Raw genomic sequence first — 16,368 nt, forward strand, 5'->3', positions numbered from 1 at the left:
CCCTGTGACCGGTCCAGTACACACTCTGCCTTCACCCAGTCGGCTGGGATTGGCTCCAGTGACCCTGAGGTAGATGAAGATGGATTGATGGATGGATATATCTTTTATTTCTGGTTCTAATGGCTCCTTTAGAAGCTGTAGAGCGGACGTTGTTAAAGTCCTTTCCTCTTGAGGTCAAATTGTAATCTGTTGAGTTTTGAGGATTAGAAATTGGGTTTGATTTGTTTTGCCCCCAGTAAACAATGTTTCAGTGTTTTTACAGTTGATTCCATGTCTCTGCTCCGCCTCATGCTTGCCTCCATACTGATTTCTGATTTGCAATGTTGTTGTCAGCCTATTCTGTGTTGTTCTTTTTGAAACACTCTCAGCATCATCGGTTTAAGTGAAACGAACTCCGTCATGATTTCCACGCATGCAGGTTTCATGTTGCATTTGTGGAGGCAGGAGCTCCGTCACAACCTGCAGACATGCTACTCCCTGAATCCTCAGTCAGCCTATGAGCTGAGAGATAGATAAATGCTCTCATGTAAGTGACTATAAATAGTATTTTGAAATTATTTTGAACTGTGACTACAAAGCAAACCACCATGTGAGCATGGAGCCTCAGACAGTGAACAGTTGTAGCCACATGGCGTCATTCATGTTTTCTTCCTTGAATCAACGACGGCACAGTTCTGCTGCTGGGTACTTTTGTTCCGACCAGCCTGCACATATACGCTGCTGCAGATATAATGAAAACCAGGACATGTATTGTCTTGCATGCTATGGTGTCTGCAGTTTCTATGGTCACACAGCACAGCGTTGTTGTAGGATGAAAATGACCAATCCTACATGCAAAGGCAGTGAGAGTCTCCACTTCCCTGATCAGCTGGAGCGTGTCAGCGCTGGTTTGGATGTCGTGGATCATCTCAGCAGTATATACAGGATGTGCTTCTGTTTGATTAACACTAGAGCGCCAAACCTTTATATTTAATTTTTTTACCTTCACATAGTGCCATCTTATTCTTGTGAAAAGGTTTACTTGGTTTTGTGATCTGAACAGCTGCATGACGAAGCTGTAGGCGCTTGAAAAATGGTCCCAGGACAAACTGTTCCAACAAGTAAAGCAGACAGGGATTTATTAAACAGCATCGTTATGAATGGGAGCAGGAGAAGAAGGCCTGCTGCAACGTACACATTCATGCTGTATAATAAGAATAAGGCAACTCGAGGTCATGCAGTAGAAATCTTCTGTGCTTTAGTGTTCATGTGAAAAAAATATGTTGTTGCAAAGTCCAAAATTAGAATTTGTGTGTAGCCGACGGATTACATTACGGTAGTGACAGACTCCTGTCCACTTGTGATTCTTGATAATGTGATGTTGCAGCGCTGCTGCTGGTGGCTCTTCAAATTATGAGGCAATACAAGACCTTCAGGAAAAAAATAAAAAATTCAATTAAAATCCGAGACAACCAACTTATTTTTTTTTTAATTACATTTACAAATGAGTTCCATATACATCCATGGCTCTGCTGCAGAATTACTGCAATCTGTGGCAGTCATGGTGAATTACACATAACTCTCAGCAGGCTCTAACAATGACTTCAGTTTTTTTGTCTTTATGTGCGTTATTAGAGAAAAGAGCATCCGGGGGGGACCAAGATCACTTGTTGGAGAATAGACTTTACATTTACCAGCAGAAAAAGTAGATTTAGTGTTTATTTGCTGCTGCCTCAGCGTCGTAATGACAAAATGATCAAACTTTTGATGTGTTTTTCAGCTTTTACAGACCGTCGGTAAGCTTTCAAGCAGGAATGCGGTGGCCTATAGTGTATGTTTTGAGCTGACAGCAGTGCTTTTAGTCATCAGACGGCAGAACTACTCCAAATCGTTTCTATTGTTACTGTGAGTCAGCAAAACTCACAAAGAGAAACTCATGAACAAAGTTTTGACAGAAATAGCTGTGGCATTTGTCGATTCACATTCTTTTGTTGAAATTCAATCGGAAGCAGCTGAAATTTTTTCACATTTTTTTCATAGGATTTTGGTTGATTTCATGAAAAAAGGAGGCAATTCTTTGTCATTGAAGTGAAAAGAGGAAACGTACTTCGCCAGGGCCGTCAACAAACTGATACGACTTGATTTCTGTAATCTCAAATTCATTTGCATGAAACATTTTGAAAAAACACCCAATTTCCACTTTTAACAGCGTTTGAGTTAGCACACTCAATAAAGGGTGTCTTTATTTGGAAATGGATTCCTTGGCATGTTTAATTCAGCGTTGTGGTGAAATCTGAAGTCCCCCGGTGGAGAAGTGAAGATGCATCTGTCGCATTGGCCTATCGGATGCTGCTTTATTGATCAGATGACCTACTTCCCCTCTTTTTTGAACAATAGTATAACCCAGAAACGTTCGAAGCGGCGATGGGCATCCTGGAGATGGACACGAGCACAGGAAGTCCTCTGAAGCTATACATGTTATTTTTATGGTTCTGAGCTATCATGATGCTGCTGCTTTGCTTTAATACAGCAGTGTTATTCCTCATTATCCGATTCATCCATCATGTGTAGCGCTTCAGAAATCCCCCGCTACTATCAGTATAATGGAGCATTTAAGGGTATTTGTGTTCTTGTTGTGGTTCATGGTGAACAGACTGTCAGAACCTGGAATCACAAAGCCCCCCATCAACATTTTCTTCACGAACGGGAAAGAAAACCCCTCACATCTCCAAACATCCATTTTCTACACCACTTTTTCTTTGTTGTGGTGCAGAGTATACGTGATAAACATCTCTATATTTTTGCAAAGCCAAACGATTCCGAGGGAAAATTATCTCAAGATAACACCTAATTTTAATAAAGCCTTCTGGTGCAAAATACAGTGAATTATTAAAAGAAAAAAGCTGTTTCATTCTGTATGTTTGTTCAAACTCACTCTGGCAGCATAGCTTTGAAGCTAATGCAAATTTGTGATCATTCATGGCAGCACCACATATTTTTTTTTATCTCGGTTTTCAGTTTTTGTTAAAAAAATGAAATAAAAGGTTTTATATTTTTACAATTGGAGGCTTTCGCGTTCCTGACTTTTGGCCCACGGGCTTATGTTTGACACCCCTGCAATAGAATAATAATTAATACACCTTTATATACTGACATCCTTATTTAATTACCTGCCATATACGCTATCTGGCTAAATTGTGATAATTGTAATGAGAAGGCGGCGTCACATGAAGCTGCTGTCAATCAGAGTGTTTCGCACCTTTAATGTGAAAGGATTGAAACCGTGTTTCTCCCAAGACTTTGTACACTTAAGTTTCATAACAAATCAGAGGAATCTGAATAGAAGAAGTTGTTGAGTAAATACAAATCCATTTGAAACAGGTGAGTTCCTTGCTACTCTATATTTAAAAGCAGTCCTGGCCTTCCCCACTGCTGCGTGTACAGCGAAAAGAAAAGGCTCCAGAGTTGCTGTAATGTATTTCCATCACTGCATTGGATGTGTGCTGGTCCTCTGTGACTGCAGCATGGTGGAGTAAATTAAGGATTGTAGAAGCTGGATGTATAGAAGAAGAAAGGAAAATAATAGAATTCAATAAAGGTCAATTTAAGCAGCTGGGGAGGCGGCTTGCATCGGGAATCCATTAGTCATTGTGGTTGTGCCTAATTAAGTTGCTTTTGTATCACCGGTTGACCGTGCAGCGCTGGCAGTAATGATGGTGTCTCATCGTGGCGCGCGGCGGTGTGAACGCCTTTCCCATAACAGTTTGTGTATGAAGAAGATCTGCTGTGCATTTCTGTCAAACCCTGATGGAGTTATATTAAACTGTCTGTCCTACATGAAATGCAACAGTTTGCTGTTCAGTGTTCCTGCTCTAATGAACGACGTGCTGCGGCGTTTCTGCAGCGTCATCACAGAGTTACACCACATACTTCAGACTCAAATTGAAAGCTGTGTTGGTAAACTGCTTGGGCTCAGATGGAACTGTATTTTTGCCAGGTGAGAAATGGCAGCCATCCATACACGCACACTCCTTTCGACACTTCCTGCCATCATGGCCGTCGGCAGTGCGAGCCCTTTAATATCGGCCTGAATAATGCAAATGCGTTTCACAAACCCGGAGTCGCTGCTTTACCTCATTCCAGTCCGAGCGAGCCACATCAGGAGTATTTCTCCTCCTGCCATCGCCTCAATATCTCTTTTCTCCTGTTTCCCACTTTGCCCTCCATTTCCTGTCTCTCAATCTTTTCCCTCCGCTGCTCTGCTCATTACAGCCCACACTCACTGGAGTTTATTGCACGGCTTTGCTTTCTGCCTTTTCGCTTTTCCCCCTTTATTTTTTTCTCCAGAATGAGTGAATGAAAATGTGGTCATGTGCACACGCTGGCCATTTCACTGATTTGTTCTCTCCATCACCTCTTTGCTGCTTCTCTGTCTGCCTCCCTGTGCTTCTGGCTTCTCTCATACTTTCAACCCAAACTGCACTTCATGTTTCCTTCTCTGCTGCAGGTTAGTTGCTCCTCATTTACACAATGAGAAGTTTTCATCCTGCATATCTCCACGCCTCAGCCGCTCACTCCTAAGACTCCTCGAAATAGAAACGAGGGATTGCAGGAGTGGAATTAAAGTCGACAAACAAGAGGAGGAAAGCCCTTTTTGTATCGGAGCGGAGATAAGTGATGTTTGTGGGAAAATCACACTGCTGGTCGTTTGCAGGAGCGATTGTGTCTCTGCTTGTATGAATGCACACGTCCTTCATACTCGCGTGACTCCCAGGAGTTCATTTACATAGCGTATATACAACATGAACTCACCTGCACCTGTTCCAGACACCTGCATTTCCATTTTGTTCAGATATGTAATGCTTCGCTTCTGGATGCTTACTGAGGCGCATGAGAGGAAAAAATACGTAACCTTGAGTATGTTTCATCAGGAAACTGTAGGAAACGAATCAACTACAGTTATTAAAGTCATTGGTTATTTATTGAATAGGAGAGTGGATTAGTTTTGTCATTATTAGAACAATTAAGGTTTTCTCTTACTATTTATTGAAAATATGAGAGTAGCTACCTAAGACAGCCTTTTGGTTTCACACTGGGTTACGTCCTGAGTGTGGAGGGAGACACGGGTTTGAATCCCGTCTGCAGCGGTGTAAAAACCATCACAGCGTTATTTAGAATAGCCTCCATTAATGAGTCCTTTTCGCTGTGACACATTCGCAGAGCCGTCGGGCTCAGGGATAAGTAAACAGGACTTCTGTGAAATAGCAACTGTTTAGACCACTGGACTCAAAGATGAATAAAAAGTAGTTGTAGCAAACGAAAAAGAAGCTGGAGGAGCTTTTCTAAGACTTTATTTGCCCTAGTTTTCTGAACTAATATTTATACATCTTTATTTGGTTTAGTATGAAAAATATGAGCGTTGATGCTGTTACATGACTGCACCAATGTCGGGGTTTTTGAAAGGTTTTAATGAGATGCTTAAGAATTTGAAGAAAAACATCTGGTTTCATTATAAAAACAAACAGCACCCACTTGTGGCCCAACATGAAAACTACACCATTTCCATCGTTCAGCCGTCTCCATGGAAACCATTCTCGTGTAAACGGGGCCTATGAATTGAGCAGTTGTCCAAGTGCTGTTTATTTCCAATGAGAAAGCTGGAGATGGAGATCCTTTGTTTGGTACAACATTTTGTATTCTTGGAAATCTTCCAACTATTGTGAATATTTATTTTGCTGCATCCGCGGCTATAGCCGCTATCGCCGTAATCATGTTTTTCTACTGCATATCTATCGGTTCTTAGCCGCTATAACTCATAGCAGCCCTCACACTATGAACCAGTCATCATCAAAGATTCTTGTTGTTAAGGAAAAAAGTAACATTATGTGATAGGCAATGTTTCTCTACTAGCCGTAATATTGTCGGTTATTTATTCAATCTTAAAGTCGGCCTCTCACAGACCTCTTGTCAGAGCTTCATCTTTGACAGATCACGATCATCCTGCGTGAGTCTCCTTCTCTTGGAAACTTTTAGTTCACTGGTGTTGCTTCAGTGCGTCTCCCTCCAGAAAAACAGCAGCGCAGTTACCTTTGAATGTGTGTAATGACTTAATGTGAGTTGTGCCATCTGTTCTGCGAAGTTTTATTCCTTGTAAAATCAGATATAATTGACCTTTTTATTGCAGTGTTAATGCCTTTTTATTTGAAAACCACCGTCAGCAGTGTCGTGTGTGTCTGTGTACGAGTGTTGTTTGGGAGGGAAATGTGTGCGTTTCAGCACCTTGGCATGCGTTTGTGCAAGCCTGAGGGGGAATGTGGGGAGGAGGGGGGTTAATTAAAGAAAGTGAATGGAATGAGGGAGTGTGTAATGGAGGGCAGTGGAGGTAAGAGGGAGGGAAAGATGGACGATGTGCGTAGGTAATGTTCAAGAAGCGTGTGTGTGTGTGTGTGTGTGTGTGTGTGTGTGTGTGTGTGTGTGTGTGTGTGTGTGTGTGTGTGTGTGTGTGTGTGTGTGTGTGTGTGTGTGTGTGTGTGTGTGTGTGTGTGTGTGTGTGTGTGTGTGTGTGTGTGTGTGTGTGTGTGTGTGTGTGTTTGTGTGTGTGTGTGAGGCATTTGGCATGCTCAGTGTCTTGAGTATGATACATCGACTTGCACTGTTTACATCTCCTTAAGTTGGAGTCCACCCGGTCAAGGCCTCGGCTGATTCACTTCCTGTCCCGTATTTCATTCTCAGATACACACACACACACACACACACACACACACACACACACACACACACACACACACCACCGAGTGACAGATTACTGAACTCTACACTGAAAGTTATATTTCTATAATATTGTATGATCCGGTATTATAATTAGACAATTAAAGCTGAGCTATTGGCCTTTCTCATGTCATGTGCACTTGCATTAATGACGTCTCGCTTCTCTTCTTTGTGTAATAGATGTCCTTGCGTGAGAAAACCCATCATACTCAGGTGTATATACACAACCACAACAGGGGAGGGGAAGCAATGTTAAGAACTTTAATTGTGCTTCATTACTAACTATGGATTAGAGTGGGTGTTTGAGGAGCCATAACTGCGGACTGATGAGTACATTTCACTGCAGGAAGCAATGGAGAAAATATCTGTACATTTCAGGACATATTCACACAACTATGATGCTGAAGTATTTTATTTTTATTTTTTTTAACTCATCTTAGTTCCAAGTCTATAATCAGTCCAGTGTAATCACAATTCAGAAGAACCAGTGAAACAATAGCACACTGATATATTAATATTTTGAAACAACGCAAACATTTTATATATTTTTAAATCAAACCTGCCCCCGGTGGTTCTATTGAGACTAATCTGTCACTTCAGGATTTATGCAGGATCAGCATGTTTTCACAAACCTACCTTATGCTATAGCTTTCATGCTAATTAAAATACATTACTCGGTGGTTCTAGATTTCTGGGATTAATGAAATAGTTTCTATTGTATTCTAATGCTACTCTTTTAGCGGTGAGGTAGATCGCATTCATTTCTGCTTCACCAATATCACGCCATTGCAATTTCTACCTGTGTGGAAAAAGTACGGATCCTAGTGGACACAATATGCATAACAGCTACTTTCGAGATTTATTATTAGGTTTACAGTTTGCAAAGGGATCCTGCAGGCTGATTAAACTCACTTTGAGGCCAGCTGTGTGGAACCAATCCCAAACGTTCAGTGTTCCTCTCTGTGGATGATTATGTGCTCTCTGTGTTAGCCCTGTGATGGACGGGCCACCTGTCCACGTGTATCCTGTCCTTCGCACAATGTCAGCTGGGATTAGCTCCGGCGCCTCACAACCTTAACCCATAATGCCCAGCTGTCACCCATCCAACATGACATTTCCTGCGTCAGCCTTGGCTCAAACTAATGAAGGAAGTTTGCAATGTTAAATGACTGACGTTGTAATTGCTGTGTTCGGTTATCATGGATAAAGCAAGTATGTTGTCAGGCTTATTTATGCTCTCCATACACATAAATGCAGATGTAAACATCACTGCCACTGCAAAAAAGAAACCCCACTGCATTCAGGATCTTGAAATGAGCATCGTTTCATTTGGTTTGAGGACTTCTGTGAATCAACATACTGTCAAATACCAAAGGGAAACATAGCTTGTTTTTTAGAGAAAGAAGAAAGATGAAATCAACGATAACTACGACGGCGACGGCAGGGGGTAAAATTGATGTTGATGTTGGCAAATAAGCACAATCGGTGGCAGCGTTCCACTTCTATTATTTGATATTTAGTCCAAGTCTCAATACTGCCTCGTTACGATTGGATGTCTGTATCTAGAAGCTTCCAGGAGATGGACATGGTTTGATGTTGAGCATAAATGACCATCAAGTTACCTACAAAAGTCCCCCCCTCCAAATAAATTGAAGTGCAAACCCTTTAGTCAGGTACTAGATGTGACAGTTTCCATCATGTTTAGATAAGCATTATGCTTTTCTCATCAGAGAAAAATATGTTACTGGGACGCATCAGACAATGTCGATTTTAGTCTCTGAACCCCCACAGCTGTTAAAAACTAAATATTTTATGACCACATTCAACAGATGCCTAAAGCCAAACGTTTGGATCACAATCAACAACTTCTATTATGTTCAGTAAATTAGGCCAAGAATCAAATGATAATCCAAACTGTTCTTTCTACAATTCAACAAACGTGTGGATACTGTATTGTTCATCACTATGTTCCATTCGATCTCTCTTCCCTTCACCTCCCTCCAGCCGACACACAGAAAAAAAAAAATCATTATTTGCAGAGTGTCTGTACAGTAAATGGACCTTCGCCCCCCCCTGCTTGTTATGAAGCCAGGAGTCATTTGCCGGGGAGCGTACAGAACAGGACACCCAGCAGGTCGCTGCCTGTAATGATGCTCTGCAGAGCGAAGGCCGCGCACGCCGCTGATGGCTTTTTACATGCATCTGCACGGCGCCCGGGTGTAATTGCGTGTTGCGCGTAATAGTGTGTGTCCACGTTCACGCTCTGTTTCATGCACTATGTTCATTTGTCCACGTCTCCGATATGCTGATAAGTATGCATGAAGTTGAGTTTTTTTGAGGCTGTTTGTGGTTGCGCGCGTTGCGGCGAGTAACGGCAGATTTATAGGCATGCCTCCATGCTCACCAGTGATGTGGGACTGAGTCATGAATCAGCTCGGCCTGTAATGAATTCTGATGGCCCACAGGAGAGGAAGAGGAGGAAGAGGAGGCATGGCAGAGGGGTGAAAGAGAAGAAAGGATGGAGTAGGAGAGGAGATGGTCGGAAAATTGATGTTGGAAAGAAAGAGAGAGAAAAGAACGGAAGGGAAAGATTGAGAGGGAGAGGAGGGGAGGAAGGAAGAACACTGTGGAGCTGTGTGGGTCCATTGATTGATCACAAGAAACACAATTTAGTCCTCACACTTGCGGTTCCTTAGGAGGAAAATATCACTTCTCACAATCTCCTTTTCTGATTTGAGATCACTGTGAAACCATTAAATACTTTCCTGCAGCTACAAAATGTATAACTGTTGTGTCTAAATCGCTTCAGAAACCACAGCAGTATTTTGATGCAGCGTGTGATGAATAATTCTAAAAGATCTAAATGCAGCTCTGTTTTTAATGAAAGAGTTCATTCAGTAATTGCTTGTTGCAAAGTCTGAGCTTTTAAAATGTTTGTAGTATAGAGATAAACCGTAAACCGAAGACTACCCAGGGTAAGTTTTACAAATAAATGTGAAACAAATGTGAACTCTAGTGTACATTCACAATAGTACTCCAGAAAGAGATGAGTCATTCAGTTCAATATAACCCTTTTGGCACAAACTTAGTCTCTATGAAGAAGGTTATATTGTTACTCAAACATACAGGGTTGTATTCCTCCTGGTAAAGGTTTTCTTCACACCAGGGATGTTCCCAGCCTCAAATATATCTGCTGACTAAACATAAAAACAGGACAATGCTGAGGGAAAAGTTCAAATTTAACACAATTTCCATTTGAGTATTTTTAAAAAATATTGTCCGTCTTTCTCAGATTCATTTGAAGCCTTTAAGCCACAAAATTATTCAACAGCGTTTTGATGCTGCTAAAGTTGGACGCTCATTGTGCCATGCCACGATATTGTAGTGATCAGTGCAGTGCAGATCAGTTTCTCTGGGAAAACAATGTCAAACTGGCCTAAATGTGGCGAACACTGTCAGCAGGTGGCCGTGCACTGTCCCAGTGGATAATACGTTAGTTTATTCTTTTAATTTTCTTGATGAAATATCCAACAAAACACGCTGCCTTCTGATGGCTCTGTAGCTCCGACTTGTGGTGAAATGGCCGCATGACAGCAGCCTTGTGCGTCAATGAAGGAGAAAAAAAAATGGCACTCACTTCTCCTCCTGTTGTCAAATATGTCAACAGACGCATGTTGAATGCTTTGATACTTTGATTAAAAGATTTGTCAAGTATTTGTGGGAATCACAGCTTGAACGTCATGGAGGAGATCAAAAAATTATCAAAGGAGATCAGCATCTGTTGCCATGGAGATGCTCCCTGCTCAGTGTTTCACACAGTGATGGCCTGACCTACCGAGTTCGCATCGATATGAGCTAATGGCTAACATGCTAGCAATGTTAACTTGGTTCCACAAACAAACGTGGCGTTGGCGGCGGTATGCGCTCTTCCGAGTGCCCGTTGTACTTGGTTTTATTTATGAACTCTGTGAAGTTATAAATGAGAACCCTCATAAAAAATCAATGTGTGAAAACCAAAAGGCGTAATCCTAAAATGGAACGTTTTTAAAAGCCCACTGTAACTAAAGGGGAAGCAAAGCCAGAAAGCTAATCGAACTCACGTTGTTTGAGCATCGAGCGGAAACGGCAAAATGAGTCGTAGACTTCGCATAGAAAATAAAAAAAAAAACACATACAGGAAGAGAAAAATGTTGAGGAACAAGAAGCTCTTGTGCAGCAGAAGTAGATGTAATGAACCCGTAGGGGAGCGGCCACGCTCACTCTGCCCTCGGTGCAGGAGGTTCAACGCTCCTGAGGATCTGCACTGTATTCAGCTTTGTGGGTAAGCTGACCCAAATTGTTGTGGATTGATCGCAGCATAGACTCCCGACCGCTCCTCTCCCCCCGCCGAGCAGCCGTCTCCAGACACGTCTGCGGGTGCATTACTACAGAGCCTCGTATCATCAATCTACTCCATCTATCGGGTTTTAATTTCTCTTCTCCGTTTGTCCTCATGTTGAAAGATGCCGTTTGTTGTGGAACGGCTCGAGATGGGGATTTTCCACGAATCACGGCACCGACATGCACACACGCAGCAAACAGCACCTGCAGGCTTTTGTTTGTGCGCAGCCCTGCTCTCATTCATACAAAGGATTTAAAGGATTTAAAGCATTTCACTGCATGTGCTTTAACACTTTCTGAAGGATTTGGTTATTTGCCTTCAGTTGCAGATGTTTGAAATGCCGCAGGTCTGTGGTGCATCCCTCCCGCGTGTCAGGCAGCAGAATACTGATTGATGATCAATCATGCATTAGCAGCCTTCACACAAGCAGAGGAGGGGAAAAAAAAATCCATCTTGGCCAGTACTGCAATGTGCAGAACTTACAATATGCTTCAGCTTCAAGTAACACAGTTTGGCGAGGATTGTCTTCTTATCCATGTGGAGGGTGTTTCTGGAGGTTTCATTGTATTTTTTTTTCCAAGCAGCAGATCCATTCACATGCATGTTTTTAGACATTTTTTCTCTCTGCAGATGTTCATCTCTCATGCTTTTCTTGATTTCTAACAATCATACCAGTGTTGTAAAAAAGTCTTAACTTCCCTTAATTCTCAAATCATAACCATGAGGGTATCCCTTTGTGGTTAAGCTCTTTCCTGAAATTAATTTTCCTTCCTTTGGCATTTTCTGCTGAAAAGATTTACACAGTTATTAAGAATGAAGAAAAAAACAAAACACATCAGTCATCATCGTATCTCCAAAGGATTAGCTCTCAGTAATCGGCACACTGATTTTAATTTCACAATATGATAGACAGATACATCAAGTATTTTTTCCCTTCTGTGTTCTCGCACAGATTTGAGCTCATTTCCACAGTCAAAGGATTGAGAGGCTGCGAGCCGAGCTCTCCAGCGCTGGGCGGAAGACATTACCAGACCTGTAATACTGGGATCACGTGGTTATGGGACTGCAGTTGCTACGCCAGCATTTCTGCTAATATTCAATTACTAATCAGTGTAACAGTCGTCCTCCACATGCAGCCAGCACCTGACAGGCGTCCCGTGACATGTTGGAAACAGTCTGCAGGGGTCCGAGCCTCGTTCTGTTCTCTTTCACTTAGTTTTTGCACCACTCATAGGTTTCATTCTTTCATAGAGAATAAAAGAGAGCTCATTCTGTACTTCAGAAGAAGGCTATTATGCTGATGTGTGGACATATAGATGCTTTTTAAATAGTCGGTAAGAAGCAGAAGAAGATATTTTTATGATTGAAGTAGCAAGTGTTGTGCAATGCAAACGATTTATGAGTAACAGCCCACAATGTCACTGGACTGTGGTGCGACATGCCAATTGAAAAAAAAAAACTGCTGCAAAAAAAACAACACAACAATGTTTTACTTTGAAACGTGACGTCTATAAAAAATCTTTTTACCTCTCATTCAAGAGCAGTAAAGGTGAAATCTGATGTAAAGAAGTCATCTTTATCAAACTCAAACTTGAGGAAAGCAACATCACTGCATGTTTGGTCAGTTGGTTTTGAAATGTTGGGATGAATGAGCAAATTCAAACTGAGAGGGAACAACGACTCCTGAACTGCGTGTCTGAGGGAGACGCCATACTTGTGCTTGTTTGTCTTTTTAAATTAGATTGTGGTGAAACAATGCAAGTTGTTTATACCAGTTGAATGCATCTGGATGCGTGCCATCTCCAACCCTTAGTTCATTATTTGAGCTTTAAGCAAACGCACTGTCTCGTCGAGCAGCAAGGGTAAAACAGAGAGCAAAACATCGTCATCCAACGTAACTATTGATGGAGCTTCTTCTGTTTTGTTCTTTTACATTTTATTCAGCAGCTGTGTTTGTCAACGCGTCTCCTGAATTTAGTTTTGCTTTTCCAAAAGTATAAAAAAAAATTCAAACGTGGTTGATTTTCAGCGAGTGGATCTCAGATCACCTTTATTTCCAATACTTCAGCGAGTTACTTTCACCTTTGAAGATTCAAAAGATGAGGAAAATCTTCTCAGAAGTTGTGCCGTTCTCACTACAAGAATAATCTGCGGCACCCGTGTTGACTGTAATCGATACACAGAAGATAATCTCGTCCTGTGGAAAGATAAGACAACATAAAACAAGATGAGGTTTTAATGATGCTGAAGGGAAAGTGGGTCACGGCAGCGGCAAACTGAAATTCTGAAGAAAATATAATAACTGGAACATGGTGGAGATTGGAGATAAAGATAACAACCTTTATCATCATTAGTCAAACTGACATTATCACCTTAAAATAGCTTTTACCCACAAAGATGGGTTTCCTTAATCATGAGACTCGGTATGGAAGACCAAGGGCAGTTCCAACGCTTCAATCAGGAACAAGTTCAATATCACCTGGTTCCATCTGAATGTTCAGTTTCAGAGGTAAAAACTCTATTTTGATTGTTGAACTGTTTTTGAAATAGTCAGCTGGGATTGGTTCCCCCATCTTGGTCTCAGTTGGATATCGACAACGGAGGAAACAACTGACGTTCACTCTTTGAAATGTCGTGATGTTTGTAGTTTATTTTATATTTAGGGTAACTGTAAAGACAATAGTTAACATTCTGGGTACTCAAAATGTTACAGTCATATTTGCACAGTTGCACATTCGGCAGGTTTATTGCGGTGAAATATATGTTCTGACTGACGGATCATATTTATGATCTGTGAAGTCTTTCGATGATAAAAGGTTGGAGGTATCAACACAACTGCCAGAAATATCACAAATATCCCCAGTCTCCTTGTGTTCCCCACCATTTTTAACTTTTAAACATCATTTGACTTTATTTTTATGTCTGCTGAGTAAAGAATTATTGTTAACATCACTATGAACATGAGACAACAATGTTGTCTTAACAGTGACTACGAGGGATGTGTCTCAATACATTTTGACTTCCTGATCTAAGCTTAGTTCCAGCAGTACGAACATTTAGATCACAGAGCATCCTCCCCCAACTGACGTCCACTGTCCCTCTCAGCGGAAACACACAATCAAAATAAATGTCTCTGTCATGTTGGATGCAGTGTTTCAGCATTTCCAGCATGTGAACGGTGCAGCGGCTGAGGGCTGACATCATGCCAGGAGCCCGGCAGCTGTTTGGCAGATTGCTGCACGTTCTGAATGTGTCCAAGGCTGAGTGTCAACAGCTTGAGCCTGCACACAGCGTGCAGCCAAGGCCAGCAACATGACTAATAGGACATATTAAAGACTGTGTAGGATTCAGGTATGAATCACATGCAGGCTTATGGCGCATGCTGCAGTCCTCTGATGCTGAACATAGAACGATATCCGTCCAATATTTGGGTTTTTCTTGAGATTTGAGCTTGTGGTCAATCACCTGCTCATCCACTGAGTCACGCATGTCCTTTGTCCTTTTGGGAGCGTTTGACCTGTGTGAGTTAATATGAGCAACCAGGCCATTAAAGCTTCCTCGAGGTGATCAGTGAAAAAAGTCGACTCTGCACACAAACCGGTGAAAGGTTCAGAGTCGTCTTCTGTATTCTCATGTGCAAGAAAAGTATTCAATCATCACTTTGCTGCTTCATGAGTTTCTGTAGGGAAGAACGTCTGCATCTGAAAATCTGCATCATGCCATATTTCTATTTCAGTGTTTTTTCCTCAATCCAAGCATTATAAGTCAACAAATCCCAGAAGAACACAGGTCTGTCCACAAAGAGAAAATACGTCAGCCTCTGTGTTGTTGTCCATTGATCTACTCCAAGATACAAGAAAATAATTCAGGAGCATCTTTGAAAAGTGGCGAGCCCGAGCCTGCAGCCAGCGTCTTCTGGATTCTCTTTCAACAGTGTGGAGTGAACATGGCAGGCACTGACATGCGAGTACAGCAGGAGGTTTTGCTGACAAACACTCTTTACATGGCGAGCGAGCGAACGTCACGCTAATTGAGCACTTCAGGGCGAAGCGTTTCAAAATGCAGGAACATAATGTTTTCCTCCAATGAGCTCATTGTGTCTCTACTTTTAACAAGGCTCTTATTTCCCTGAAGGATAATGTGCAGTAAGACATTGACTCAATGAAGCTGTTTATTTTGAGGACCTGAGTTCAGGTCAGACTATATTGTTTAAGTAAAATGTATATTTTTGTTGATTCAGTTGAAATATCTCAAAGCTTTTTTGGATTGGTTCACTGGTACTTGAATCTCTCCTCTGTTTTTAATCTGTTTGTCTGTCACTCTCTATTCTTTACTCTCGGTACATTTAGCAAATTCTGGTTTCTGTGAAGTAATTTTTCTTTTTCTTTCATAAACTCTGCAGTTCCTTTCTGAATTGAATTTGTTTGCAGAGATGGAAAAACAACGCGATAAGATACAGTGTCAATGGAGCATGCATTATCTTGCTATAAATGTAAGTAAGGATATATTCAACTAGACAGGGAATCTTTCCAGCAACACATCATCAGTCATTCTTTCAGTCATTTGCTGGCTTGTCCTTTTTACATATTTTCTGTAAATTAAACTCGACTTCTTTCTCTGACTGGCTGCTTCATTCTCATAGAACACAGAGCCATGCTGATGGGTTTTTATTCGCTTATTTGGTTTCATTCATGTTTTGCAAACAGCCGTTAGTTTATTACATTTTGGACCATCATTAATGAAGTCCAGAAAACATCATTAGAATGATTATAGCTCAGGGGGTTCTGTCCCCTTCATGACTGGATCTCCTCCTTTGAATTCGTTGTGTGTTTAGTTTCTCACACCTCTACCGTGTTGAAAAGCCTGGTCATAACCGTCTCTGCTTGGTGCTTTTACTTTAAAACACCCGTTAATGGCAGGAAGTGGTCTTTAGAGTGGTCGGACAGAAACTCACCTTGTAAAGTAACAGCAGAGCAAAGGAAGGCTGCATGAAATGGGCTGTAAAAGTTCTATTGCTTCAAATAGACATTTGTTGGATTTCCTACAAATTAAATGCAACAAATGACAATTTGTACATTAAATGTTACGAGTTCTAACCAAGACTGTTTACGCTGTGCCATCCTACTGGTGAGCAAAAGAGGAAAACGTGATAAATCAGCATAGTCGCCTTCATGTGGCAGGGTGACTCTTTGTTGTATAGTTAAAAAAAAACTGCTCTAATACAAGATCTGCCTCCTCCT

The sequence above is a fragment of the Lipophrys pholis genome (assembly GCF_963383615.2).
Source record: "Lipophrys pholis genome assembly, chromosome: 17".
Taxonomy (NCBI): Eukaryota; Metazoa; Chordata; class Actinopteri; order Blenniiformes; family Blenniidae; genus Lipophrys; species Lipophrys pholis.